Raw genomic sequence first — 16607 nt, 5'->3', positions numbered from 1 at the left:
AGAAGAAGTGGTCTAGCCACTATCATCAAATACCCTTCCTAAGCCATTAAAGCTAGCATTTAGAGGACAAGTGGTGGGGCATTCTTCTCCAAGTGATCCATGGCTACAACCCTGAACCAATCCCTGAAGCAACTAAAGGATCTGCTTTTTAGGCCCTCAGCCTTACTTTGCTGGAGCCACTCTAGGTCCAGGCAGGCCGGATACCCTCAAGCTCACATCACCATTCATGGCAGTGGCTGAGAATGGCTTCCTTAGCTTTAGACATGCAACCAGGCTTCTCAAAGCCATGGAGGCTTGTAGGTTAGAGATACACAGAAGCTGTGTGCCTAGAAGGCCGTGTGTGTTTAATTGGGAGTGTCTGGTTTGATGAACCCACCATGATACATTATACATGATCAAAGGGAGCCAGATGTGCTACACAGATTTTCTGGGCTAGGAGAATCAGCTCCCAGTGGTGTTTATGTGATGGGAAAGAGCTAGAGAGCCACAGGGAAGAGGATAATTGGAATCTCTCTTTTCTCCTTGGTGTCTGGTCAGAGCTGGTCTTTTAAATAGTCCTGGTGATGATGGTTGATAACAAAAGCAAACACAGACAGCAGTACCTGATACCCAAGCGAACATCTTCTACACTGCAGGGAGGGGAGTATCAGTTACAACTTAAGGCAGCTGTGATTACAATCAAGCCAATAAATACACAAGCACTGCTGAAGGAAAAGCCACCCATTTTTGACTCCCCAGACCACAGTGCAGTTGCTGCTCTTGGCAGCTAGTTTGTTCCTCTCATCTGGTGGGCTGCAAGTCTGCAGTGGCAACTGGGGAGCTGAACCAACTTTCCTTCTAATACCCTGGTGCAATTTATAGCCCAGGTATGCTACCCTACAAAGGCCAGCAGTTTGGGAATTATGTATGGGTGCATGGTTGTGTCACCCAAGCATGTAATCTGCTCACCAGACAGCCTGCCCTGCAGTGCTATGTCTCGTGTTATCCATGGGCCCAGACCCAGTTAATCTGCTCTGTGGAAGAAACAGTACATGAGTTAGCTCAGGGTACATGCAGCAGCAGCAATGCAGCCCTCTCTTTCTTGCCTTCATGCAAAACAAACAGGCATGGGACATTCAGGAAAATTCAAGGTGAAACTGAAATCAGGGAAGATTTGAATGGGGACATGCTCTACCACAGCATTGTTTCCTATGACCACAGAGAATGAGTTTGGAGAAAGCAAGTAGAGAATATCTAAAGAACTGTATCACTGTTACATGATAAATGGCCAGGCAGAAACACGATGTTCCCCTGAGCACATGCACACCATTGCTATGAGCTCCAGTGCTGCTGCTGGAAGCAGAGCTGCAGGAGCTCCTTCCTGGCTTCATCAGTGTTTGTTCAAGGATCACCGGGAAACTCTCTCCTCTTCCTGCAAGCATCTGTATTTCTGTATAAATACACAGACAAGTTCTGCTGGGTTGGTGGTGGCCAGAAGCATCAAATCCCTGTGACTGCACAGGCTGGGGCATGCAGGATGTGGAATGGGCACAATGCCCTTCGTGAGGGTGGCAAACAATTCCTGCCCATCTTTTACAAAACTGAAGATTCTGTCCTGTGCATGCTCAGGACATGCACTTTACTCGATGTCTGTGGATTATCCTCTCAGGATCAGCAGAACTAATAGGCGATGAGGTGCCAAGTTTTATTCAAATTTACTGTTTGTTTGGCTGCTCAGATATCAATCGGGCAGTCTCTAAGGCCACCACTGTATGATCTGATTTTTTAAGGCGATAAGGGCCTGAGGCAATGTTGGAAACTGCCAAGAACAAAATGTGCAAAGCAATGCATGTCCAGGAGATTAGCTGCTGGATGAAGGATTAGAGAAAGCTGTGCACCGACACCTAGGAAGGAACAACCTATAGGATAGAAGTTGCTAAGCTTTTATCTCACTGTCTTGAGCATAGTTATCCAAGACATTTCCTGCTTCCATTTGATCTCCTGCTTTGTGGGACTGAAAGAAATCGGCTAGAGTGAGGAAAGGAGTCTCACTATGGGGCATGAGGGCGGACAATTATTTCCAATGTAGCTGCAAAAGAGAAATGGCCAGTGCAGAGCAAAGCAAAGCAAGGATTTGTCTGGCTTGATTTCTGCCCCTTAGTGCCATTTTTGGGGAGAAAAGTGATGGTGCTGCGGATGGTCACACACAGAAACTTTGGGCAATGTGTAAAAACAATCTATAAACACCTCTGAAGGTGGCTGTGAATGATGCTGTGATGAGCAGCAGGAGAGAGGCATGCAGGGCAGGGAGCAGCTCAGGCTGCGGGGCCAAGTGCAAGTTATAAGGAGACTGAAGTGTGCAAAATGGCCTCAAGTCGTTGGTATTCCATGGGCTGCCACTGCAATCCAATGTGGATGGGCCTGCTCCAACTGGCATGCCTAGGAGCTGGAAAAGGGCAGCTGCTGCAGTGCAGGCACCAAGCCTGCATCACACACAACAGGTGAGAGAGGACAAGGAAGTGAACAGCAGCCCTCAGACTGCCTTCAAGATGCCAGGTGGCAAAGAGCCATTTTATAGTCCTCTGGCAGCCTTGAGGGGGAGAGAAGTGACCCTCAAGAACTGCCCTCAGGGTCCCAGCAAAGCAGTGCCAGTGTTTGATCCAGCAGGATATTGCCTTGGGATTGTCCTCCAATTTTCTGCCTGGGAAGTTCAGGAGAAAAAAAAACCCACTCAGGGGCTGCTACACATAATGCTGGCTCAAGCAGGGTATGTTCTCCCAGGACAAAACAGTCTTTCAAGTCTTTCCTCTCCTTGTCCCTCTTACAGGTGTGGGGTCACTACAATTAGATTGATAAACATATGCAGTCGGTTCTCTGAGTACAGTGACTGCAAAATTTAAACACTTTAACTGCATATAGCTGTGCAAGGTGAGGTAACTAAGGTCAAGGATTCCTGAATTAGTAGGCCCTCAGAAAGTAAATATATGTAGAAATGATCTCCCCCAAATTCAGACATGGTGACATTATTCTTTTCCTTAATATCAGTTTTAGTTTTGTTGAGGTGCTTCCACAGCTCACCCTTGGCAAAATGAGGTGTAAGACAACAGCCAATAAAACAGTAAATGCATGTATGGAAAATACAGAAGTGTCTGAGGCATTTGCCCCAAACTTGTTTGGCTGCAGAGGAAAACAAATACCAGACTCAGCTGATCATTCTGAAGAGGATAGCATCTGTCAGCTGGATTGAATGGTAACCAGGGAATGACAAAGATGATTTTGAGACAAAGAATGAGTTGGTTGGAAAGAAAAGAAAAATAAAAGAAATAAAAGAAAAATAAAAACCAGTAACAGAGCAGGGAGAGGCCTCAGGCTGTCAGAATCCAGTCTGGCACATCACAGCCTCTGTTGAGGTCAGATGCAGCAGTTCCCCATCCGTGTGACACCACCAGCAGCAGGCACCCAGCACATGGCCTGACCCCAAGGGGTGCAGGTGTGACCTGCTGCTGTTCCCTCCTGCCAGCAGGTTCATCACTGATTGTAGGGAGCAGTGTGGGCACCTCCAGAGCTGGAGTGGCCACAAGTCCAGTGGGAGCAGGACATAATTGTGGGGATCTGTGCTCCCAGAAGTGACCCCCATGCCAGCAAGAGAGGGGTTGGTGCCCATGTGTCTGGGGGTTAGTTACAAAAGTGTGTTTAAGAACCAGCAGGAATTTGTGTTTTCTAAGTGTCTAACCTAGTGGTTGAACTGCTGCATTGGTAACATAGACCCTGAATGTATAGTTCATGGATTGTCAATTAATTACATGTCCTTAATAAATCAATGAACCATTTCAATCCTGATTTGGTTTAACTTAGGTGAGTTGAGACACTTTTCCTTGCCACAATGACCAGCTGGTGCAGGCTTTTGACCAGTCCTGGTGGGAGAAGGTCTAAATGCTCAGTGATAGAAAATAAAGATTCACTTCATGTTGAACTGGTGACTATGTGCAGATCAAAGGAAGGTTTTTGGGGTGGACTGGATGGCGGGTGAAGACAGAAAAGGGGGATGCAAGAGACATAATGTGATGTGTGCCTAGTGTTTGATAGCTGGGATAAATACTTCTAGTGGACAGTATAGATTTCTGGTGGTGGCTACAGTGGAAACTGCCAGCTACCAACATTGTTCTGATGGAGACAAAGACAACTTGGGAAGGCAGTAGAAGTCACATCATATTGCCAGAATTTTGCTTTTTGGCTGATATGGAAAAAATTACTCTGATCTCACAGAAAATAATATAAAAATATTGCCTTGCAGGAAATCTACCTTGTTTTCCTTGGGATATCTGGAAGTGATTACTCCACAGGGAAACAGCATTAGCCAGGAGCTAGCTATGAAGCTATCAAGAGCACATGTTCTGTGATAATGGGCACCTGGAACCACATTGGAGCAGTAGCCAGTTTCCTGGTGTGCAGCCACCAAGCTCAGGCAGCAGCTACATGAGCTCTTGATGCAGCCAGTAGCTGCAAGGCACTGATACAGCTTCACCCCTGCTGGTAAAAAAAAATTGTCTCCATTTGGCTCCTACTGGATATAAAAGCACTGTGCACCACCACAACAGACTGCCAGCATGTTTTGGTTCAGGCAGTAAGATCTCAGGACCTCATTCTCCACTTGGCCCTGACCATCAGCCCTGTATGGGCTCTCTGATGGAGGCTGTGTTTGGGCACCAGCCTGCTTTTCTGCTCCAGTTAGAGCTCTGCTGTCTCCAGCCAGCCCAGGACATCCAGCAGGAAACCAAGTCAAAGAATGAGGACTAAATTAACTCCAAAACTATTCTGAGGACTTCTCTAAAAGAAAAACAAAAACAAAAACAAAATCAGAGGGAAAAAACATTTCTATTTTTTAGCCATCAAGAGGAAGACTTATCTAAGCAGCATCACACAGGAGCTGGCAACAGGAATGGTAAATTAAGATTCTACTTGTTCCTAAACATCAGTGGGATGGTACATGATTTACAATGCCTGCCTTTCTTCTCCTCATGGGAGGTCTTTTCCCTGAAACTATTCACAGATGTATGTGGTAATTTTAAAGATAACTCCAGCACTGTCCACACTAAGATTTCTTACCAGCTGAAGGAAGTTGTCTCTTCAAACCAGAGAGCCTGCTGCCCACTGTGGGCTTCTTGGTGGAGTTTGATTTGGCTTGGATTGTCTGGTTCCACAGTGATGTCCTGCAGTGACTAATACTGCAGCCTCACTTGAAGTGACACATGACATGTAAAAAACAAACACATTTTCACTGGAGAACCCCTCTACAGTCCTGAACATACAGTTATTATGACCAAAGATATCATGTGGCTGTGATGGAAGCTGTCTGCCTTCATTTCCCTCATGTGAATTTGATTGGAGCCTGAAATTCCCTTTTCTCTTTTAGCCAGTCCTGTAGACTGCTGCACACTACACAGCCTGAGAGACATCATCATGAAGACTAAAGGGAGCAGACACATCCAAGAAATGCTTTAAAAGCACATTTCTCATTATAATTCTCATATAATTTTTTATTATAATTAGTAGGAGTTAAGAACCTGACCTGTGTGAATGTTTAAAAAGCTGGATGAGCCTCAGTGCATATTTTTAGATGTTTGTATACCTTGGGAAATCCGCTTTGCTTTTGCCAGGACGTATTTGACACCCAGAACTGTTTCAAAGTAAATTCATCCTGCAACATTGTGACAGGACCGGGGCACTCTGGTGCCCACAAACGGATCGAGGCATTTCTCAGAAGCTCTCAATGCTGGCTCAATAAGATACCACAAGTGACGGCCACAGGCAAGTGAACACCATGAGCAAACAGCTGCACTGTGCCTGCCCTAGCAGCAGGACAACTCGTGTGCTGTGATGCTGCTGGTATTGACACAAGGCGATACCTTTGTTTTTCCCTTATTTAAACCCTATTTATCAGCTGAATAACACACATCCTTGGAGGAGATAATTGTGACAAGACCTGTAAGTCAGCTAGTTTTGAGTTGCACTTTTTCTCTCACGGGAAACATCCCCAAAATACCAACATGCAAATCTGTTCTTCTGCATGTTAAAAGAATTCCCCAGGCAACCAGGACCAGGAACTGAATAGAAATTTCTTTTTCTCCCCACCCATATTTCCTGTTGCAAAAGCAGTCACTATTGGTATTCAAATATTAGCTACATTGCCTGATACTCAAAGTACTTCAGAAATGAACACTTCTTACTAAAATGGTTTTAGCTAACCAGTTTTGTTACAAGCTAGTTTTGGCGACTGTGAGCACATAAGACTGACAACACCTGGAACACAACAAAAGTCCATTTAATCCAGTGTGCCTTCTCTATCTGTGATCACTACCAAATATTTAGGGAAAAAAAGCCTAAGAACAGGGCAAGTACACAGTGACCAGTGTGACCTCCCAGGTGCCAGGAGTCTGCCACCTAGGGATTTCCCAAACCAGGGAGTACACTGGCAGCTAAGTAAACTGGGCGTAGTCCCCAGCTAATCTCTGGCTGGCTTTGGAGAAGCAGTTTGTATCCAGCACATTGCACCTCACCCTCCAGCCTGATAGTGTGACTGCAGCCCCTGTGAGTTCACCTGGGTGAGCTTTAGAGGCCAGCAGGGTGCAGGGGTGAGGGAGGTGTCACCACAGCCACACACTGCACAGAAAGAGCCAGCGCTGTGCTGTCCCTGGTGTGTTTCACCGTGGCCCAGCAAAAGGGTTCAAAGCTGTCCCTGGTCCGGCTGAGTAAGTCACCATTAGCCTCAGGGTGCCCACAGATCAGCCTTCCCATGGGCTGTGCAGTTACAGGTGAGCCATAAACCTCGGGGCACACACGATTCACCTGATGAGGGAGGTACCTGCCTTACTGTCATGCTGCTATTTGAGCACCCACATGTCGCCACCACCAGAAAGCAGACAACAACCTACAGCATAAAAGTGCACAAAGAGAATCTTTCTCCTTCTTCAAATGCAGCCTCCTAGCACATGGGAATTGCCTCAAACTTTTCTGGTGAAATGACTGGCAGAGGTGGCCTTTGTGTCACCTGTGGTGACTCACTAATTCACAGTCTGTCCTTGCCGCACGAGGCTTGCCACATGGAAGGACACATTCTGCTTGGCACATACTTAATTTATAAGTGCTAATTAATTGCATAATAGATTAGATAGCAAAGTCCCTGCTCTATATTGTGTTCAAAATGCCATCTGGAAATAGGTTGGTGTGGTTACTAAGATGGCTGCTCTCTTAAACCTGATACCTTTGTAAGAGAATCTGTCCCAGCATTATTGATGAGGCAGAACTGTACAATAAATATGTATATTTTATTCTCCAGGAGAATGTTTTTGAGATGGCAAACATTTGGTCATTGGGAAGGCTGATCAGTGTGCTTCATTCCCATGGCAAGCAGTGGGATAAATATCCTGTTACAAATGTAAAGCAAATAGTTTACTCAAAGAGCCTTAAATGTCATCAGTCTCTTAGAAAATGCATGTCAGTAGTGCTCATGTGACTCTGAAAGCAGTGTGGCTGTTTAATGTAACTTTTGCCTCCACTTAAGCCTATGAGTGAGAGCAGCTGTCTTTATACTGACAGCCCTGTTCAGGTCAGGGAGGCTCTGACCTGCCTCTGAACTGACAGTCTGAAGCACTGGACAGATACTGCTGTTTCAGTTCTTCCACCTCTATCTCAGGGATCAGGTTTCCAGGAATCTGCTGCCGTTGAGTTGCCCCAGTGAAATGGCACAGGGAAGTCACCCACATCAGGCACCGAACAGGCCTGCAAATCCCCTTCTCCCCCCTTGACTTCCAAGCACACTATAGAGTAAATGCACATCTATTGTTCTTGCCCCGTTTCTGGTAGGTGCAGGTGGGACATGGGGAGCTGGTAGCAGAAGAAAGATCAGAGCCAGTGTTTTGCCACCTCGGATATTGCTCCATGCAGGTGACAGCACTGTCCTTGCCAGCTGGCAGGTGTCTGGAGAGGCTGCAGCTGGGAGCCTTGCACAGAGCCACAAGCAGCTGCCCAGAGCCTGTGTCTGCTGCACTTAGGAGGGAGGGTTGTGCACGTCTGGCCCTGTGCCTCCAGCAGAGCAAAGTGCTTTCTAGGTATTGGGGAAATGAACCTGGCAGCAGCATCCTTCTTAGGCAGGGAAGTCCCCATTTCATCAGTGGGAGAAACTGTGGGTTTACCTACATGGAAATGCTCCAGAAACCTAATCTGAATGAGCTTTGCAAGTGAGGAAACTTTAAAAACTTATTTAAATCGCATTAAAGCCACATGCGGGCATTTTAGCTTAAGAAGAACATTTGATTTAACCCACCCTTATTAAAGGTGTCCACTTTAATGCAGTTGACTCACCTGTTTAAAATTCATGCCTCTAGTTCACTTAGATGACTTTCCCCCTCCATTTTCTTTTGTAAAGAAGCTGTTCAAGAGAGAAAAGGGTTTTGTATGGGATTACCTAAAAGAAGTGTCAGGAGCAGAAGTGGGGGAGCCAGACATGCACAAGTACTCAGAGAAGAAGTTTTTCTCTCCACCATCATTCTGCCACTGCAGGAGTTATTTTCTGCAGATCTAGCACTCTTTTTCTACCCTTTCCACATCAGGCTTTGCAACAGACCTGAACAGGAGAGGCAAGATGGGAAGAGCAAAATAGTGGATGTCTTGTCTGGCTCCAAGCAACACTGTGCAGAAAATTCATGAAAATGCCACAGTCCTTTGAGATTGTGGTCTAGGGATCATTTATTATGCCCTTCCAGCACAACACAGACAGTATAATTCCATTCCATTACTTCTTCAGTCTGCCTGATAGTTTATCTTTGGCTGAAACATAAAGTCAGGTATTTGCTGCAGTCAAATTTTCCAGGCATTTTGCTGGCTATATGTTTTCCATTGAAATCAATTTTGCTTTTAGAAAGCAACTCTTTTATAATCTTTCTCCATCTGATTGACATGCCTTTCTGTGCAGAGTCATAGTCCTTGCTTTCTTAAGGATGCAGCTTTGGTCTATAGGCAGTTAAAAAAACCTAAAGGGGGAACACTGATATTTTTCCAGGGGGGCTGAGATTATTACACCAGAATGAACAAATTTCTCCTAACCTCAGATACCTCTCTCTTATTGTCACTGCTGTGCCTAGGTTCTGGAGGTCATAGGGTGAGTCCTTTTTTTTATCTCAATGTGTCAGCAAAGCCTGCAAGCTTTGCAGGGTGGTCCCAGCCTCAGGCACACTGCAGGAGCCAAAAGGAGGATCTGGTGAGCAGCCTCAAGGTTTCTTCATACTTAAGTCACAAATCAAGACTTTTCTATTCCCTCACCCAAATGGCAGCATGAGGCCCATGGGCAGTGCAGAGAGATGCTGACACACATTGGAATAAAGCATAAAAGTGAACAAGACAGGAAGATGGAGAATAGCCTCTCTATAGGTAGTTCACTCATAAATATTTCAGTCCTAATTCAAGACTTAAGTCTCAAATATAAGACCACCCTCACCTGTGCTGCACAGTCTCAGCATTCTGGGTTCAACAGTAATGCTCAGAACATGTGAGGAGTTTTCCAGGGCTAGATTTTAACACAATACTAAGGACAAGAGTCACTACTTCTTACCTTTTCCTAAGGCAGAAAGCAAGAGATGGGAAAAGTGACTTGACCTTGCACACAATGGACAGATGTTTACCAGGGCACTGGAAACAACACTCACAAATCAACACTCACTCAACTTATAGTGACAGTGTGTTTGGACCATGGCTCATGGATACATCTGGCCAAAGCCAAGTGTCCACAGCAGAGATGGGCACAGTTGTCAGATAAAGATCTACACCCATCCTGACTTTCTGCTGCCAGGACCTCTTGGGCCCAGACCTTTCCTAGACCTTTTCTGGAGGCTGCCAGTCCTCCATCTGGAAAGCTACAGTGCTCTGAAAAGCTCTGTAGAAACAAAGTTCAAGTTATTAACCTGTCAGAGACCTATGCCCAGGCCCTTCTTACAGTACCCTTACAGGATGCTGAACGAAACAGTATATTCAACTGAGTCTATGACAAATGCATTTGTTTGCCTAATTTTGTCATTTGCCACAGGAAAAAATTGGAATTATTCTTTCTGAGCCAATGAGTTGTAGCTTTTCTCATCAGCTTTCCATGATCTGTAGGGCACAGAGTGGGAGGAAAGGGCTGTCAGCAATTTTGGCTGAAAATAAAATGGCTACAGGTCAAAACACGGAGCAGGAGAGAAAGCTTCACTGGTCCAGAGAAATTTCTACACTCTTTCTATCACCCTTGACTTACTGAGAAGTTTAAAAACAGCAAAAAATGACAGTACCATACAAATCCACTACCCAGGTAGTGGAATGGGCTGTTCAGGTTAGATGCTGTGACTCACACAGGCTCATCTACTGTAAATAACCAACTTAAAAATTAATTGCTTATCTGTACTGAAGTGTCACTTTTAGCTGGGTTACATCAATTTAGATCGCTGTGGTGAGCTTTATGTGACACTAGAGCTGTGAAAACTCCCATGGCCTGAGGCAAACACAGAATGTTTGACATATCCTGGGATCCTGCACACATCCTGCATACATGCCTGCATCTGCCCTAGGACCAAAAGGACCATCCACTCTCTCCAAGCCCCTCACCTTCCACAGCACTGTGCTTGTATGCTGGAACTGAGATAAGCTGATGTGAATGCACCCTTGAGCACGAGCGTGCAGTGCCCTGGATCAGAGGCTGCTCAGAAGCCTCTCATGTGTCCTCCTCAATCCTAAACTTTGCACTGGATGCCTGCCTCTCCTAGGAGCTGCACCAAGGACACCAGACTGCTGCCTGGACAGAGCAGGCGCCAGCAGCACACAGCTGGAGCCACAGCCAGGCTGGACTGCACACCCTTATCATCCCTGCACTGCATGATCTGTGGCAGGTGGGGCTCGCCACTGCCACAGAGAAAAGCACCTCAGAAGGAAACTAGTACTTGAGACAAGTATTTTTATTCTTTTTTTTGGGCTAACTGTGGCAGCACTAGGGCATTCACAAGCTCTTTTTTCGCACTCCTCTCCAGCTCAGCTTCATGAGAAAAATGATGAAATGTTGGCCAATGCTTTACAGAGCCAGTTAATTCTTTTTATTTCTGTGAGAGCAATCAAATATACACATCAGATCACAGGTAGTGAGTGTTGCAGTCCATGGCCAGTGGAAGCAGGTTGTGCTTCATGGGAAGTGGTGCTTTCAGGGAAGTGGGACACATTTGCTTGTGCACAGCCTGGAGTGTTGTTAGGGTTCTGGGGACTCGAAGTGAAGGTCACTCTCACAAACCTCCTGCATGGCCTGCCTTGCCCCACTCTGTGGCTTTGGGACACCAGCCCAGAGGCTGCTGGTGATGACTGAGGCACTGAGGGGCACAAAGGAGCAGGGAGGAAGGAGCCCTTCTGCACAGAGGCACACACAGAGCACAGACTGCTACTTGTCACACCATGTATGGCAGACAAAACGAGACTTAAGGGAGATGATGCCACTAGTAGAGTATATCCTATGGCAGATGAGCTGTAATTCTTTGTCTGTACAATGTTAGAAAGCGGGGGTGGTGTTTTCAAAGATATTTTCTTTCCTGGTGCTAAGAATGGCAGGTTTCACAATGAAGCTGTTGTTCAATTAGATGTGAATCAGTGTGTTTGCAGACCTGGCTGAGACAGGGAAGTAATAAAACAAAGACACTAAAACTTATCAGTAATTCTTACCATTTCTTAATGATGTTTCTAATCTATGCCTTTGACCCTTCAGTAATTCTGCTTGGTTCTTTGCTGCTGTAACATTTAGAAAGTAACTGAAAATGTTATGCTTGTTAGCTTATCATATTTGCTTTACTACAGCCCAAGACAAAGGCCAATATATCAGAAGATGAAAGTCCAACTCCTTATTTAGATTCTGACATGAATGACTTGAATTTCAAATGAGCGGAACTCACAATCTCTCTCACTTCTTTTAATAGAAACTCAAGGGTTCCTAGGAAATCAAGCCTCTTATCAGACTTTGAGGTATGGTCTTGGGGACGTGGCCTTTTAAGCAAATCAGAGGCACAGGTCTTCATGAACTTTGTGCCATTCGTACAGGCATTAGGTGGGGAGGCTCCTCAGACCTCACTAAGGTATTTTTACTTTTTCTTTCACACAACTTGAGGCACAGCTTTGCACCCCGTCAAGCTGGTTTATCCCCAAAGGCTGGACTACCAAAGACTTCTATTGCCTACAGATGGGTCTGGTGGCAAAGAGGGGTGAGCTGCCTTGGTGCACCACTCTTGCAGCAGAGCCCTGTTTTCTGCCTGTGAGTTACAGGCTGGTATGAAGCACAGCCTTGACACACTCCATCTCCACAGAGACACACATCTCCAGCAAAACCCACTGCTGCTGTAAAAGTGTTTGCACAAAGCTGTGGCTGAAAGAGAAGCTTCTTTAACTGCACCTGCTTTCTACAACTTCCTTGTGAAGGGAAGAGAAGGGACAGACACCGATCTCTTTTCTGTGGTGACCAGTGACAGGACCCTAGGGAATGGCCTGAAGTTGTGTCAGGGGAGGTTTAGGTTGGATATTAGAAGAAGGTTCTTCCCCCAGAGTGTGGTTGGGCACTGGAACAGGGTCCCTAGGAAAATGGTCACAGCACCAAGTCTGCCAGATCTCAGGAAGCACTTGGACAATGCTCTCAGGCACATGGTGACACTTGGGATGTCTTGTACAGGGTCAGGAGTTGGACTTAATGATCCTGATGAGTTCCTTCTAACTCAGCACATTTTGTGATTCTGTGATGTATCAGTGCTTTACATTGGCAAAGCTTTCACTTCCAAGAAGAGAGAAGAGTTTAATCATTGGCAGACCTATTCAAGTTATTGTAATGGAATTTAAAATTGAGAGTTATATTTGTATGGGCTTGGTTAAGTGAAAAACAAACTCCCCTTGACACATGTGCCACATCACATAATCACATACATAACTACAACAGTTCCACAGACATGCAGCTATAGACAAGGCACTAGTCTGAGAAGTAGGGATGACTTGCTTGCAGTTTGGCCACGTGGAAGGATTATACAGAAGAAACAGCATAAAATAAAGTTACAAGATGGCAGATTCAAGACTAACAAAAGGAAAAGCTTCATCAAATGGGTAATTAAATTCTGGAGCTTGCTGCCAGCAGTGGTATGGATGCCTAAAATTTCAAAAGATTTCAAAAAATGGTTTTATGATGTTGGAAACAGATCTATTAAGTGCTGTTAAACAGCAAGATTTTAGGAAGCTTTTAAGAACCCATAGTTTGACAAGTACACGAGAGAATTACCAATACTTGCTTGTCTTTGTCACAGTTTTCTCTAAACATCTGCTGTCATTCATTTATAAAGAGAGGATACTAGACTAGACAGACATTAGAGGGATCCAATGTGCCTATTTTTCATTTAAAGTTTCCTATGTTGGTGCTAATTTACCTTAATGATGAGGGTTGTAAACCACAGGGGCTCACCAGCTGCTTTCCTCAGGAGCTGGGCCACCCTTGCAGCCCAGGCAACCTCTTTGAGTGACAAGCTCTAAATTGATCAGGAGACGGTCATACCCTGTTCTCCTGGGTAAATTTATCTGACTGCTGCCTACAGTAAATGCCCAGGCACTTACTTCACCTGGTGCAGACAAACCCATAGTAGTTCACCCGGTTCAAAAGCAAAGGATTGCAGCAGGAAGATATGACTCCAGGTCTGCCATGTGCTCTGCCAATATCCAAACACCTGATATTCTGTACTTCTCAACTCAGGAGACAAGTGCATGACAGGGAGGGGGAGGTAAAATAGGCACAAATTAATAACTGAGAGACCTTTATAAGTTGGGATATCATCACACCCTTCTGCCCCTGAGGTTCACAATGCACACCTCTCTTTGGTGGGCTTCTTCACTGGTATGAGCAGATCTGTCAGAAAACTGAGCATGCCTGGGAGTCCTGCTGCTGCTAAACAGAAGGTCAAACTCTGTTTCAGCAAGGAATTTGTCCTCTGAGTTGTAACATGGATTGGACTTGCGTACACAGGTGAGACAAAAACATGCAGTAACATGGTTAGCAGAGAACTGGGCTGTAACCTGCCCCCTTGGCATAGCAATCTGCCTGCATAAATGGCACTCCAGCACGACAGACGGAGGAAAAGCAGTTTCTGCTGCATTATGCCACTGTTTCCAAATGTAACAGATCCCAGACTGCTGTAATTCCTCAGAGTTTTGCCTAAACCCCTGCACCTCTTCTACGTGATACTTGGCTCCATGGGCTGGAAACCCCTGAGATAACTCCCCCAAAATACCATTGGGAAACCTGGGTTTAATTTCCTGTTCTGCCCTAAAATTTCTCATCATTGCTTAGGAAACTGAAAAGGTTACAGGTGACATCTCTGTACCTCCACTTGTCTCCTGTAAAGCAGGGCTTGCAGCAGTTTTTAGCCTCTTAGGAATGTGAGAAGGCAAAGATTTGAGGGAAGGAGTGTGGTACTTAGCTTTGGTGGCACCAGAGACAACCACAGCATATGAGGCAGGCAAGCCCTGTGGATGGTACACAGAACTGGGATGAACTTTTCCTCTGACATCCTGGGCAGGTGGCTGCAACTGAAGCTCACTCTGGCTGTGGGAGACTTTCTGCACGAGCTGAAGTAAATTCAGACTTTTTTCCTCTTCCAGTACTCTTGAGCTTTGCCTTGGGATGACAGCAAAACAGATGGCTGTCCCATTGCAAGATTGGGTCAATTACGCAGGATCTCAGCTGGAAGGGGAGTCTTTCTGCACCAATATTACAAACATCTTGTGGAGGCACAACTTCAGAGCCCAAAGCCAAAATATCCCAGCTCCAGGTCAATGCTGAGAAGAACCACAGTTTATTAAGGCTTCCCCAAATAAGCACAAAAGCACATGTTCCAGAATAACGTGTTCTGCCTCAAGCCATGTGGTTATTTCATCTAGCAGTGGGTTTTAGGGGAGCTACTTTATCACCAGCTGCAGCAGGGCTGAACTGTTTCCTGCCGTTGATTAAGGAAATAAAAGTCACTAAGCACGGATTTTCCCGAAATCCTTGTGTGAAGCTCTTCCCCTGAGCATGCTCTCCACTGATTGTATTGCTTTGCCAAGCCTTGTTAAGGTTTTTCCATTGTTCTTCATGTGCTGTCAATCAATCACAATTGCCTGTACACACTGGCAGGCTTTGCAAAGACAAAAATGCAATTAAGATCCTTAATTAACACCATGTAACATTTAGATGTATTCATTGGGGAAGGGACATCTGAAAAAAATCAAGGAAGAAACTGAGCAGAATGGGGGGAGGGAGGTGGACCCCTTCCAATGATTTTATTTGCAGAAAGGTATAATTAATCTAGAATAATATGCAAGCTTTTTTAAAAGAAAATTAACATCAAGAGAATATGAAGCTAACAATCAGCTGTCCCCTCTTTGAGAGTTAAATGCATTAGCTCCAGAGGCAGAAAAGAAAGAGAAAAATAGGTTTAGGATTTATGTGTATCTTAAAACAAGTGGAATCTACATCCATTGGTATGACTCTGCAAATATTGCACTTAATTTGCATCACAAGTGTGGGTCTTGTCGCTGAAGGGAAATGTCCCTCACTTTGCCAGTTTAAAACATGTTGCTGACAGACCTCATCCTACCCTTCCACTTTCTCTGCCAGCTTTACTGTCTGGGGTGTGTGTGAAAGGCAGCACTGAAGGAGGGTGAGCAACAGGTAGGCTGGATTTGGGATTGGAGATGATACCACATTGTTCATCAAGACCTCAGAGGGGTGGGAGGGAACTTGGTGAAATGTGTTACGATGTTATTTATTCCAAAAGGGAAACTTCAGGTAGTGATTTTCAGTGTCTGACACAGTTAGATGCATTGGTGACCTTCTCAGACAGCTGGACACCTTAGTTCCTCTAGGGTGTGTCTACAACAAAAGTTTTCCAGAATATGTCTACATTGCTAGAGCCATGACAAAAATACTTCGGTAATGGAGATGCCATTCATAACACAGAGAAGTTATTTTCTCAGCTATTTAAATAGACTATGCTGTAATTTATTTTTTTCCAAGCATAATTTAAATGATGCTAGGGCCAGAACTGTGATGAGTTAGTTGTGTATTCTCCTGTATACTCCCAAATAGTATACTTTAACAAGACAGCCATTTTTTTAAATACAGAATAATCCATAGACATGTGATCAATACCACCATTACTCCTTAGAAAGGGGAAAACAAACCCGGGGACAAGCATTCACTCCAGTGTGAGAAGTCACACAGCTTTGCTGAGGAGCCAACAGCAGTAACTCTGATTTTCCCATCTTTTATCTAGCTTTTCCCTTAAGTTGATCTGTCCTCAGCCCTCAGGACATTGAGGATGTCAATGGTTCCTTTATGATTTTGAGGTTTCTATCCCATCCAGGCATTATCAGAAAATAAGTTTATACCCATGAACTAAACCCATCAAGAAATCACAGTCCAATTGGCAAACTCAGCAGGACAATGAAGTTGAACAGCCTTCAGAGCACAAACTACATAAAGTGCAGCAGTGACTTGTTAGTTTCTCCTTACTGCTGTAGTTGTCTATTAAACAGACTTGTAAAATATTACACTGTTACAG

The sequence above is a fragment of the Erithacus rubecula genome, assembly GCF_903797595.1.
Source record: "Erithacus rubecula genome assembly, chromosome: 1".
NCBI lineage: Eukaryota > Metazoa > Chordata > Aves > Passeriformes > Muscicapidae > Erithacus > Erithacus rubecula.
This window is presented reverse-complemented; position numbering follows the sequence as displayed.